The following is a 12,029-nucleotide window of genomic DNA, read 5'->3' as shown; positions in this document are numbered from 1 at the left end:
TCACCCAGTATTCTTCCAAAAGTTGCCCAATCCCTGGTCTTCAGCTGAGACTGAAACTGGGGATATTCATCCTGTTCTAGAACAAATTTTCTTTCTCTAACAAATGGCCTCTTGGAAGTCTTGTCAGTATACCTTTTCTCATGTTCCTCACTTTTCCAAAAGTGAGCATCAAACTGTGGGGTAAACTCAGCTTCAGTATCTCCTCCTTGATTCACTCGTGCTCGCTTCTTAAATCTCTTTTTCCCTTTTGTAGCAGGAGCTGGTTGAGAAGGAGAAGACATTGTGCCTACACAACAAGAGAAAATCAGTCCAAATGTCAAACAATTACATATCATGAATCCAATTCCACAATTCCAGATTTAGAACTCTTGTAGTGGGGAATTTTGATCAAAACATGTATGAATTACAACCCCACAATGCCATAATGTAGACCCTCAATTTTGTATCCAACACTCACTGGATTTGTTGTCTCATTCCCAAAATACCAGTCAAAAGCAAAAGTTCAGGAGAATAATACCAATAAAACTAAATCAACATGCAATCCTACGAATGATACAGGCAATCAACATGTGAATGCCCTAGAAAATGCCCAATAATTGCATGCTTCAGATATGATAAGTGATGGAGGGAATTGAGATGAGTTACATACCTTGATGTTGATGAGAAGATGTGGAAGAAACTACGAAGATGGATGATACAAATGTGAGATAAGGATTGCGTTGTGGAAAACAGAGGCAAAGTATAAGAATGCGTTTTAGCGTCCTTGTCCAGAGAAAAATACACACTTTGTGCAGCACAGCGCTAAAACGGTCAGACTTAGCGTTTTAGCGCTGTTGGCCAGAGTGCATGGATTGGTGTTGTCAGTGAACGCTAAAACGCTCATAATGAACGTCTTAGCGCGCACAACCAGAGAGTTTCATAATGATGGAACTCTGGGGACGCTAAAACGGTCATGGTTGACGTTTTAGCGCCCAGCACATAGCAAAAAATTTCTCTTTGATTTTTCAAAAAAAAATTCCCCTTTTCTTCTTCCTCTTATGGATATGGTATGAACATGGAATTACATACCTAGTACAGTGGGTTGCCTCCCACTCAGCGCTTGTTTAACGTCACGAGCCTGACGGTTATGATCTATTTTACCTCTAATAGAGCAACTGTCAGTAGTTGCCTATCCACAGCACTTCCAACATATAACTTCAATCGTTGACCATTGACTGTAAAACTTCTGTCCGAATCCAAAGAACTGATTTCTACAGCCCCATATGGTTTCATATCCTTTACCACAAACGGTCCAGACCATCTAGACTTTAACTTCCCTGGGAACAGCTTCAACCTGGAATTGAACAGAAGTACTTGATCCCCCACCTTGAAGTCTCTAGGTGTGATCTTCCTATCATGCCATAGCTTTGTCTTTTCCTTATACAAACTGGCACTTTCATAAGCAGACAAACGAAACTCATCCAATTCATCCAGTTGTAATAATCTTTTCTGTCCCGCTGCTTTGGAATCAAAATTCAGATATCTCACAGCCCACAAAGCCTTGTGCTCCAATCCAACTGGCAAATGGCATGCTTTTCCAAACAGCAACTGAAATGGAGACATCCCAATAGGAGTTTTGAAAGCGGTCCTGTATGCCCATAAGGTGTCATCAAGTTTCTTGGACCACTGGGTCCTAGCATTCCCAACAGTCTTCTCCAATATTCTCTTCAATTCCCTGTTGGAAATCTCAACCTGACCACAAGTCTGTGGGTGATATGGAGTGCTTATTTTGTGCCTCACTCCATACTTAGCCAAGGCATACTCCACCATCCTATTATCAAAATGAGTGCCCCCATCACTAATGATAGCTCTAGGGACTCCAAATCTTGAAAATATATTCTTTCTCAGAAAAGCAATCACCACCCTGGAATCATTGGTTGGTGTAGCTATAGCCTCAACCCATTTGGAAACATAATCAACTGCCACCAATATATACTTGTTAGAGTAGGAAGAAGGGAAAGGTCCCATAAAATCCATACCCCAAACATCAAAGATCTCCACTTCCTGGATATTGTTCAACGGCATTTCATGTCGCCTAGAAATATTCCCAGTTCTCTGACAGTTGTCACATGCCTCCACAAACTTCTTTGCATCCTTGTACAAAGTGGGCCAGTAGAAGCCACTCATCAAAACTTTTGCTGCAGTTCTCTCACCTGCAAAATGTCCACCATATGCAGAACCATGACAATGCCACAACACATCCTTCTGTTCTTCCTCTGGAATACACCGTCGGATCACACTATCTGAACATCTATAGAAAAGATATGGCTCATCCCAAATATACCTCTTAACATCATGCAGAAATTTCTTCCTCTGTTGCCATGTTAAATCCTTAGGCATCAATCCAGCAGCTTTATTGTTGGCAAAATCAGCAAACCATGGTGGTGTACTGATAGATAAGACTTTATCCCCAACCATCTCTGTTACAGCACATATTGCCAAAACATGTTCATCAGGAAACTCTTCTCTGATCACTACTTCCGGCCCTTCTTGAAGCTCTTTTTCTGTAATCCTGGATAAGTGATCAGCCACCAAATTTTCAACTCCCTTTTTGTCCTTGATTTCTACCTCAAACTCTTGCAACAGTAACAACCAGCGGAGCAATCTGGGTTTAGCATCCTGCTTGCTCAACAAATACTTTAAAGCTGCATGGTCAGTGTAAACAATAACTTTTGATCCTAACAGATATGGCCTGAATTTGTCAAATGCATACACAATAGCCAGTAATTCTTTTTCTGTAGTAGCATAATTCTTTTGTGCATCATTTAAGATCTTACTGGCATAGTAAATGACATGCAACAATTTATTCACTCTTTGGCCCAATACCACTCCTACGGCATAGTCACTGGCATCACACATTAATTCAAATGGTAATGAAAAATCAGGTGCCATCATGATAGGTGCAGTGGTCAACTTTTCTTTTAAAACATGAAATGCATGCAAACATTCATCATCAAACAGAAATTCTTGATCCTTAACTAATAACTTGCATAAGGGCTTAGCAATTTTTGAAAAATCTTTTATGAACCGCCTATAAAATCCTGCATGACCAAGAAAACTCCTCACACCCTTAACATTTACAGGTGGAGGAAGTTTCTCTATCACAGAAATTTTTGCCCTGTCCACCTCAATTCCATTCCTAGACACCTTGTGTCCAAGAACTATACCTTCTGTCACCATAAAGTGGCACTTCTCCCAGTTCAAAACCAAATTACAGTCTTGACATCTTTTCAAAACAGAATCTAAATTCCCTAGACATACATCAAAATCAGAACCAAATACAGAAAAATCATCCATAAAAATTTCAATGCATTCTTCTATCATATCAGAAAAAATGGAAAGCATGCACCTTTGAAATGTGGCAGGAGCATTGCATAAACCGAAAGGCATCCTCCGGTATGCGAATATTCCATATGGACATGTAAAAGCAGTCTTCTCCTGATCCTCTGGTGCCACAGCTATCTGATTGTACCCTGAATAACCGTCCAAGAAGCAATAGAAAGCATGTCCTGCCAACCTCTCTAGCATCTGATCCAAGAAAGGAAGTGGAAAATGATCCTTCCTGGTTGCCTTATTCAGCCTCCGGTAATCAATGCACATTCTCCAGCCAGTGATTGTCCTTGTGGGAATCAACTCATTGTTCTCATTTTTCACCACAGTCATCCCCCCTTTCTTGGGCACGGTCTGCACAGGACTCACCCAAGCACTGTCTGAAATTGGGTAAATCATCCCAGCATCAAGCAACTTCACCACCTCCTTCCTCACTACTTCCTTCATAGTGGGGTTGAGTCTCCTCTGTGGTTGCCTTACTGGTTTGACCTCTTCTTCCATCAATATTTTGTGGGTGCAAAAGGAAGGATTAATACCCTTGAGATCTGAAAACTGCCATCCAATAGCCATTTTATTCTTCTTGAGTACCTTAATCAACTTCCCTTCTTCCTCATCAGACAACATTGCATTAATGATTGCTGGATATGTTTGATCATCCCCAAGGAACACATACTTCAAATGTGAAGGTAATTCCTTAAGTTCTACCTTAGGTGCTCCTTTTGGAATGTCATCAATCTTCTTCTCAAGCTCTTCCACTTCTGGCTCTTCTTGGTAATCCTCTGTACCTATCTCTTCTTCTGATCTTTGTTCCTCAACTGGGAATTCTTCTTTTTTATTCACTTCTTCCACAACCTCCTGTATCACATCCAATCTAAAACAATCCTCCACATCAACAGGATGCTTGATGGTTTCAAATACATCAATTGTGACTGTTTCCTCATCCACCCTTAGCAACAACTTTCCTTGTTCAACATCTATCAAAGATCTTGCAGTTGCTAAAAAGGGTCTTCCTAACAATAAAGGACTTTCTGTATCCTCTTCCTCCATGTCAAGAATCACAAAATCCACTGGAAAAATAAACTTGTCTACCTTGACCAAGACATCTTCAACCACACCTTCAGGCCTCTTGATAGATCTATCTGCAAGATGCAGAATAAGATTGGTCTCCTTTAAAGTGTTAATTCCCAAAGCTCTACATACTGTCAACGGCATCAAGTTTATACTGGCTCCCAAATCACACAATGCCTTTCCCACCTCCACATCTCCTATAGCAATAGAGATACTGAAGCTTCCTGGATCTTTCATTTTTGTTGGAAGCTTCTTCTGGATTAGGGCACTACACTCTGCTGTTAGGGCCACTGTCTCACCATCAGTTAATTTCCTCTTCTTAGTAAGAAGATCCTTCATGAATTTTGCATAGTGAGGCATATTTTCCAGTGCTTCAGAAAATGGTATGTTAATTTGTAAATTTTTGAAGATATCCAGAAATCTTGCATAGTGCTGCTTCTGAATCTCTTTCTTCAACCTCTGAGGGTAGGGAACTTTAGCATAGGGAGATAAACTAACTGGCTGTTCTTTCTTGTCAGCCATCTTCTTCTTTTCCCACTTCATCATCTTTTGTGGGGAAGCATTTTTACCAACTTCTACCTCTCCTTCATTCTTATTGTCCTTCCCTTCCTCTTCTTTGTCAACTCCAACTATAACATCTCTAACAACTACTTCCTTCTCACTTTTCTCATTTCTCATTTTCTCTCCTTCATCATCAGAGACTACATCTTCAACCACAACCTCTTCTTCATTCTTTTTATTTTCCACCTTCTTTTTCCCTGGTTGAAGTACCAACCCACTTCTTGTCATAATTGCTTTACAGTGCTCCTTAGGATTCACCAGTGTATCACTTGGAAATTTCCCTTGTGGTCTCTCTGATATCTGTCTTGATAATTGACCAATCTGGGTCTCCAAATTTCTGATTGATGCTTCCTGATTTCTGAAAGAAGTTCTGGTCTCCTGCATGAATGCAGTTGTCTCTTCCCTGAATGAAGTAGAACCCTGAATATAATCCTGAGTTGTCTTAGATAACTGAGCAAACGCTTTCTCCCATGCAGCAGGATCACTTGACTGCTCCTTCATATGTGGTGGTGGAGGATGTAATGGTGGATTCAATTGGTGGTTGGAACTATAGCTGAATCCTGGGTGTTGATTCTTGTTTTTCCATGGTGGCATATAAACATTCTTTCCCTGATTGTTGTAGTTCCTTTGATTATTCTGATCATACCACACTCCATTCACCTCTGCTTGTTCTGATGATCCCCCATAATCACACTCCTCTGTCACATGGCCCTTACCACAGATAGCACATACACTCTTTGTTTCCACAGAAGCTACCTTTTGTGAAGAGAGTTGCTTAATAAGGGTATCTAATTGTTGCTGCTGTTGTCTCTGTGTCTGCATCAGTTGATCATTCCTTGCCAACAAAGCATCATACCCATCCAACCTGATAATTCCTGTCCTTCTGTCAGCCACTGGAGCATTATCAAATTCTTGAGATGCTAATGACTCAAAGATATCCAAGGCTTCTTGAGGGGTCTTGGTAGTCAATGATCCACCAGCAGTGGCATGCACCAAGGTTCTAGTGTTAGTGGTCATTCCTTGCAGGAAGATTGCTGCTTGTTGCCATGCCTCAATTCCATGCTGTGGACATTTCCTCAACAAAGTCTTGAATCTCTCCCAAGCCTCATAAATAGATTCTGACTCTTTCTGCTTAAAGCTTGTAATTTCATCCTTCAACTTGGCCCTCTTGGATGCTGAGAAAAACCTTTGCAAGAACTTGGTTTGCAAATCATCCCAAGTTGTTATACTTCCTTGTGGCAATGATTGCAGCCATCTCCTTGCATCATCCGTCAGTGAATGAGTGAATAGTCTCAACAGAATTGCATCTCTTGTGACACCATTTATCTTCACAGTATCACTCAACAATAGGAAGTTCTCTATGTGCAAGTAAGGGTCCTCCGCACTGGTTCCAGCAAACTGATCCTTCTGCACCAAATGTATCAAAGCAGGCTTCAATTCAAAGTTGTTGGGCTCCACTGTTGGGCGCACAACACTCCCAATTGGAGGAACCACTGCAGGAGTCATGTACTCTCCCAGTGTCCTCTGTGGTGGTGGTGGTCTGTGATTCTCTGCCATTATATCTTCCTGATTAACCGTACTTGATTCACCAATTTCTTGCAACTGTCTCCTTTGCCTGGCTGCCCTTTTGTGCTTCCTCAATGTCCTTTCTAATTCTGGATCATACAACAACAAATTTGGATCAAATGTACCTCGCATGTACCAGAATCAAAATTGACCAGAAATTTAACATAAACTAAAATACTGAAAATAAAAGGATTCAATCTCAGAATTCTATAGTATCAGTTAGTGTTGAAAAACAAATTCCCCGGCAACGGCGCCAAAAACTTGTTGGACGTTTAGCAAGTGCACTAGTCGTACAAGTAATAAAATGATGAGTAAAGATCGTTCCCACGAGGAATTGTGTTCAAACACCAATATACCATAGAAAACTAATTTGAATCAAATAAGAGTTTGTAAAAATCATGAATAATTTGTCACCAGAAAATTGATTTTGAGTAAATTGACACAAAGTAAATATGGATTAGGAATTAATAAAAACAACAAGTAGTCAGAAAACAACTTTCCTCCATGATAACCCATATAAAAATTGATCATATGATGAATTCCTTTCCATGTGATGTTAATCAACCTTTTACTTATCATCAAGATGTAATCCCTTACTACCCTGATAGAAACATTAATCAGAAACCCCAATCCCTTGGTGATTTCTTTCTTAATACATGCATGAAATACTAAGGTTTTAAGATTACATCAGAACTCTAGCATCAATCCCTTGAGTACTAGAATTCTGATGTTGAGATTATCAAATACAGAAGTCATATAAACATCCCTGTTCTATACTACTTCTTTGATAGAAATAATTAACTCAGAAAATCTCAAATCAGCACATGAAAAATACTTCATCATATTAATCAAATCAACATAATATTATCATGGAGTTCCATTGCATTCAGACTACAAAGACTCTACTCAGACATGACTAAGGAATAAATAAGAGAAGAAGAAACAAACTTCATTTCCATGTTGAAAGTCTTCAATCTCCAAACTATTACAAGGAAATCCTAATACAAAAACTAAGAGAATTTAGAGAGAAGTCAGACTAAGTTTAAGAGAGAGAGAGAGTTCAGATCCCCCAAGATTTTTCTCTAAGTGTCAAGGCTTTTCCTTATATAGTGTTACAATTAAAAACAGAAAACTGATGTGGGCGCTAAAACGTCCATAAGTGGCCGTTTTGGCGTCCATGCTTTACGTATGCTCAACTGCTTTTAACTGATTTCAACACTAATCATACAAATTTCCAATAAAGCTCTTGAACTTGTAATTGAGGACATCTTAGGACATTAACCTTGTTTTTCATCATTTAATCACACAATTTGATCCTAATTCCTGCTAAAAACCATGATGAACTAAGGGTTCATCACAATTCCCAGATTTGAATATTGCTGTCCTCAGCAATAACTTTAAAGACAGAGAAAGACTTGAGATTCTTTACACATGAAATTTATGAGGTTGGATTGAAATATGACAGATCAACTTTCCAAGATACAATCTAACAACCCAGCAATCTATCTTTTACTATAACTTGCTTAACCTCATTACAATGACTTTCAACAGATCAGTAAGATGAAATGCAGAGACCTTCAACACAAAACACCCCCTCACTTGGAACTTCTCAAAAATTGTGAGAATAAACTCTCTTGCACTCTAGTGTCTAAGGGTGTACTCATCACTCAATCTCCACTGCACTCAAACTACTATAAGCTTGCCCATCTTCTCACTTTCCATAGTTACAGTGATTCATAAGCAGAACAAAAGAGGCTTTGGTGGTATGACTTGACTAAGAATAGGATTCTGTATAGAAGAAGGAAAAATGGCTTGGCATGTAGTTGGCTAAAGGTAGGATTTGATGTTGCAGAAGGTTAGATAAATGGATCAGATTCATATAAGAGGAGGATCACTATTGAATTTATCTATGTACTCCTTAATCTTTCTCATTCTCTTCTTCCTTTTCATTTGCTCTTTTCACCACCTTTTCTACAACCTTTAACACTTTGTGTTGTTTTGATTTCCCTTTTTCCTCATTTCCTTTTTCTTTTCCTTTTCCAAACCAAGCACTTTGTCTCTTTACTTCCTCATTTCCCTTTTTTTTATTGCATTCTTCTTTTTCTCCAAATTTCCAACACTTAACACTTAATATTTTTGTTCATTGCAGAAACACCTTTCCTACAGAGCCTTCCTCCTTACCCCTTATCTGAACACATAATCTGAAAATTTAGGATCTGAAATAAGTGCAGGGCTCTTAGTTTTATCACAAAAACTTTGGCTTAAGGCTTCCATGCCATAAGAAAATTTGGTTCAAAAGAAAAATGCCTCAATAAGCTCTACTTTACAAACCATGAACTATTTCAAGTTAGAAACAGGGCAAGTTCTAGAGTTACTCATACAGTGAAGTGCTCTCTGAACAAAAAATTTTCTGTATAGGCTCAATGTCTCACAGTTCAGAGTGCATGCTTGAATTCCTCTATATACATCAACCTGATCTCTCTACTCCTCACATAACATGAGTCATGCAAACATATCATTTAGCACATATGCAGGGATTTCAAATTGCATCAAAAAATGTTTAATCCATCATGTAAAACTTTGATCATCCTATCCTCATAAAATTCACATCATCTCAACTCTAAATCCAACCTCTGTACATATAAAACACTTCCTAAACTACCTAAAACTATATTCACAAGAATTTTAAAAGAAAGGATTGAGATGTTTCCCTGTTTGTGGCTCATCAACTGTGTGTCATCATCAACTGTGTGATTCCACCATAATCATGTCATTCATTCACACCCCATTCCCAGATTTAAACGTTGCTGTCCCCAGCAACTAATTTAAATCTAAAAAGCAGTTGACAAATTCTGAAACACATACACATATCAACAAATAGCATCAGTACTATTTTACAAGTGCATCATTCAAACAGAGAATCTCAATGTACTAACAATTATACAAAATGAAAATAATACCACAATCAACTAAAAATATCCAAAATAAAACCATAAAACAGAAAATGTATAAAAACAAAATGAGAAGTCTAATCAGTAGACTCTTCATCATCACTAAACACCAAATATGAGCCTGGATCAGCAGTAGGCAAGGGGTTGTATTCAGGATCAACACCCCTGTCCTCATCCATAGCACCAGTATCAGCAGCAGCAGCAGCAGTGGTCTCTGTGGCAGTAGCATCAACACCAGGCTGTCTCTCTGGAGTGGGTGCAGCATGAGAAGATGTAGCACCATCAGTAGGCGCAGCTCCATCCACATGATCAGCATAGTGAGTCCGGGCCATTGCCTCAAAGGCTTCCTCCTCATCAGAATGAGGGTATACAGCAGGCTGGTAATCAATAACATCTGAGCCCTGAGCCTCACATATAGATTTCAACATCGTCACCATATATGTCTGAAATGAGTGCTGGCTGGACTGCATAAACCGGAGACGCCTGCGCAAATGTCTCATTCGGAAGTCAGTGTTCACCGTCCATTGCTCCCCGGCAACGGCGCCAAAAACTTGTTGGACGTTTAGCAAGTGCACTAGTCGTACAAGTAATAAAATGATGAGTAAAGATCGTTCCCACGAGGAATTGTGTTCAAACACCAACATACCATAGAAAACTAATTTGAATCAAATAAGAGTTTGTAAAAATCATGAATAATTTGTCACCAGAAAATTGATTTTGAGTAAATTGACACAAGTAAATATGGATTAGGAATTAATAAAAACAACAAGTAATCAGAAAACAACTTTCCTCCATGATAACCCATATAAAAATTGATCATATGATGAATTCCTTTCCATGTGATGTTAATCAACCTTTTACTTATCATCAAGATGTAATCCTTTACTACCCTGATAGAAACATTAATCAGAAACCCCAATCCCTTGGTGATTTCTTTCTTAATACATGTATGAAATACTAAGGTTTTAAGATTACATCAGAACTCTAGCATCAATCCCTTGAGTACTAGAATTCTGATGTTGAGATTATCAAATACAGAAGTCATATAAACATCCCTGTTCTATACTACTTCATTGATAGAAATAATTAACTCAGAAAATCTCAAATCAGCACATGAAAAATACTTCATCATATTAATCAAATCAACATAATATTATCATGGAGTTCCATTGCATTCAGACTACAAAGACTCTACTCAGACATGACTAAGGAATAAATAAGAGAAGAAGAAACAAACTTCATTTCCATGTTGAAAGTCTTCAATCTCCAAACTATTACAAGGAAATCCTAATACAAAAACTAAAAGAATTTAGAGAGAAGTCAGACTAAGTTTAAGAGAGAGAGAGAGAGTTCAGATCCCCCCAGGATTTTCCTCTAAGTGTCAAGGCTTTGCCTTATATAGTGTTACAATTAAAAACAGAAAACTGATGTGGGCGCTAAAACATCCATAAGTTGCCGTTTTAGCGTCCATGCTTTACGTATGCTCAACTGCTTTTAACTGATTTCAACGCTAAAACGTTAAGGAATGACCGTTTTAGCGTCCAAACTTGGTGAATGCTCAACTAACTTTAACTGACTCCACCACTAAAACGTTTGATCTGGACGTTTTAGCGGTGAAGACCAGAATCTTTTTTCCACTTTAGGGCGCTAAAACGCATATTGCAGGCCGTTTTAGCGCCCAAGACCATCAATTTTCCATCTTCTTAGTATAGCAGCGCGCTAAAACGCTCTGTGTGGACGTTTTAGCGCTCATCACCAGCAAGTTTTGGCCTCTTCCTGTAACAGGGCGCTAAAACGCTCAGTGTGGACGTTTTAGCGCTCAACACCAGCAAGTTTTGGCCTCTTCCTGTAACAGGGCGCTAAAACGCTCAGTGTGGACGTTTTAGCGCTCAACACTTAGGCAATTTTTCTCCTCTTGAGCTCCAGAATCTTCTTCCTTCTCCAGTTGTCTTTCAAGCTTGCTTTTCCTACAAGAATCATACAAATTTCCAATAAAGCTCTTGAACTTGTAATTGAGGACATCTTAGGACATTAACCTTGTTTTTCATCATTTAATCACACAATTTGATCCTAATTCCTGCTAAAAACCATGATGAACTAAGGGTTCATCACTTTTGCATGAGTAAAAGTCTGGGCTTAATAATAAAAAAAGACGAGCCGAGCCGAAACGGGCCGGGCCTAAGGTCCCTGATAGGCCCTTGGCCTTATTATCACCCCTAGCGGATAACATAAGTCCCACCACACCTAATAATTTCAATCATTTTTACCTTTCAAGAATCAAGTACTGGATTCGAGATAATTTACACTTTCAATCTCAACCACTTTACCTTGAAGATCATCTCTGAAAATACACATGATAAAGCCCAAAAATGGTCAAATAGCCTACATAGTATACACAGCTAACCTCGTACACATGCATAATTGAAGTGAACTTTCTTCTTTTCCTTTTTTTCCTAAAATACAAGTATTGCTGAGTTTTAAATGCACACCTACATGGTGTCTCATACCCTTTTA

At 38.8% G+C, this 12,029-nt stretch overlaps 1 non-coding gene across 1 annotated transcript; it reads left to right on the top strand.

Moving 5' to 3' along the window:
* The first annotated feature begins 6,052 nt into the window (after positions 1-6,052).
* On the top strand, positions 6,053-6,159 carry LOC133286736 (small nucleolar RNA R71). Its single transcript, XR_009748166.1, has one exon. It is a non-coding gene; the product is annotated as a small nucleolar RNA R71 (small nucleolar RNA).
* The last annotated feature ends 5,870 nt before the right edge of the window (positions 6,160-12,029 follow it).

Source organism: Gastrolobium bilobum, unplaced genomic scaffold, assembly GCF_033153095.1.
Source record: "Gastrolobium bilobum isolate Gb01-03AN ecotype WA unplaced genomic scaffold, APGP_CSIRO_Gbil_v1 utg84305, whole genome shotgun sequence".
In the NCBI taxonomy this organism is placed as follows: Eukaryota; Viridiplantae; Streptophyta; class Magnoliopsida; order Fabales; family Fabaceae; genus Gastrolobium; species Gastrolobium bilobum.
The sequence above is the reverse complement of the archived record's forward strand: the minus strand, read 5'-3'. Positions and strand labels throughout refer to the sequence as shown.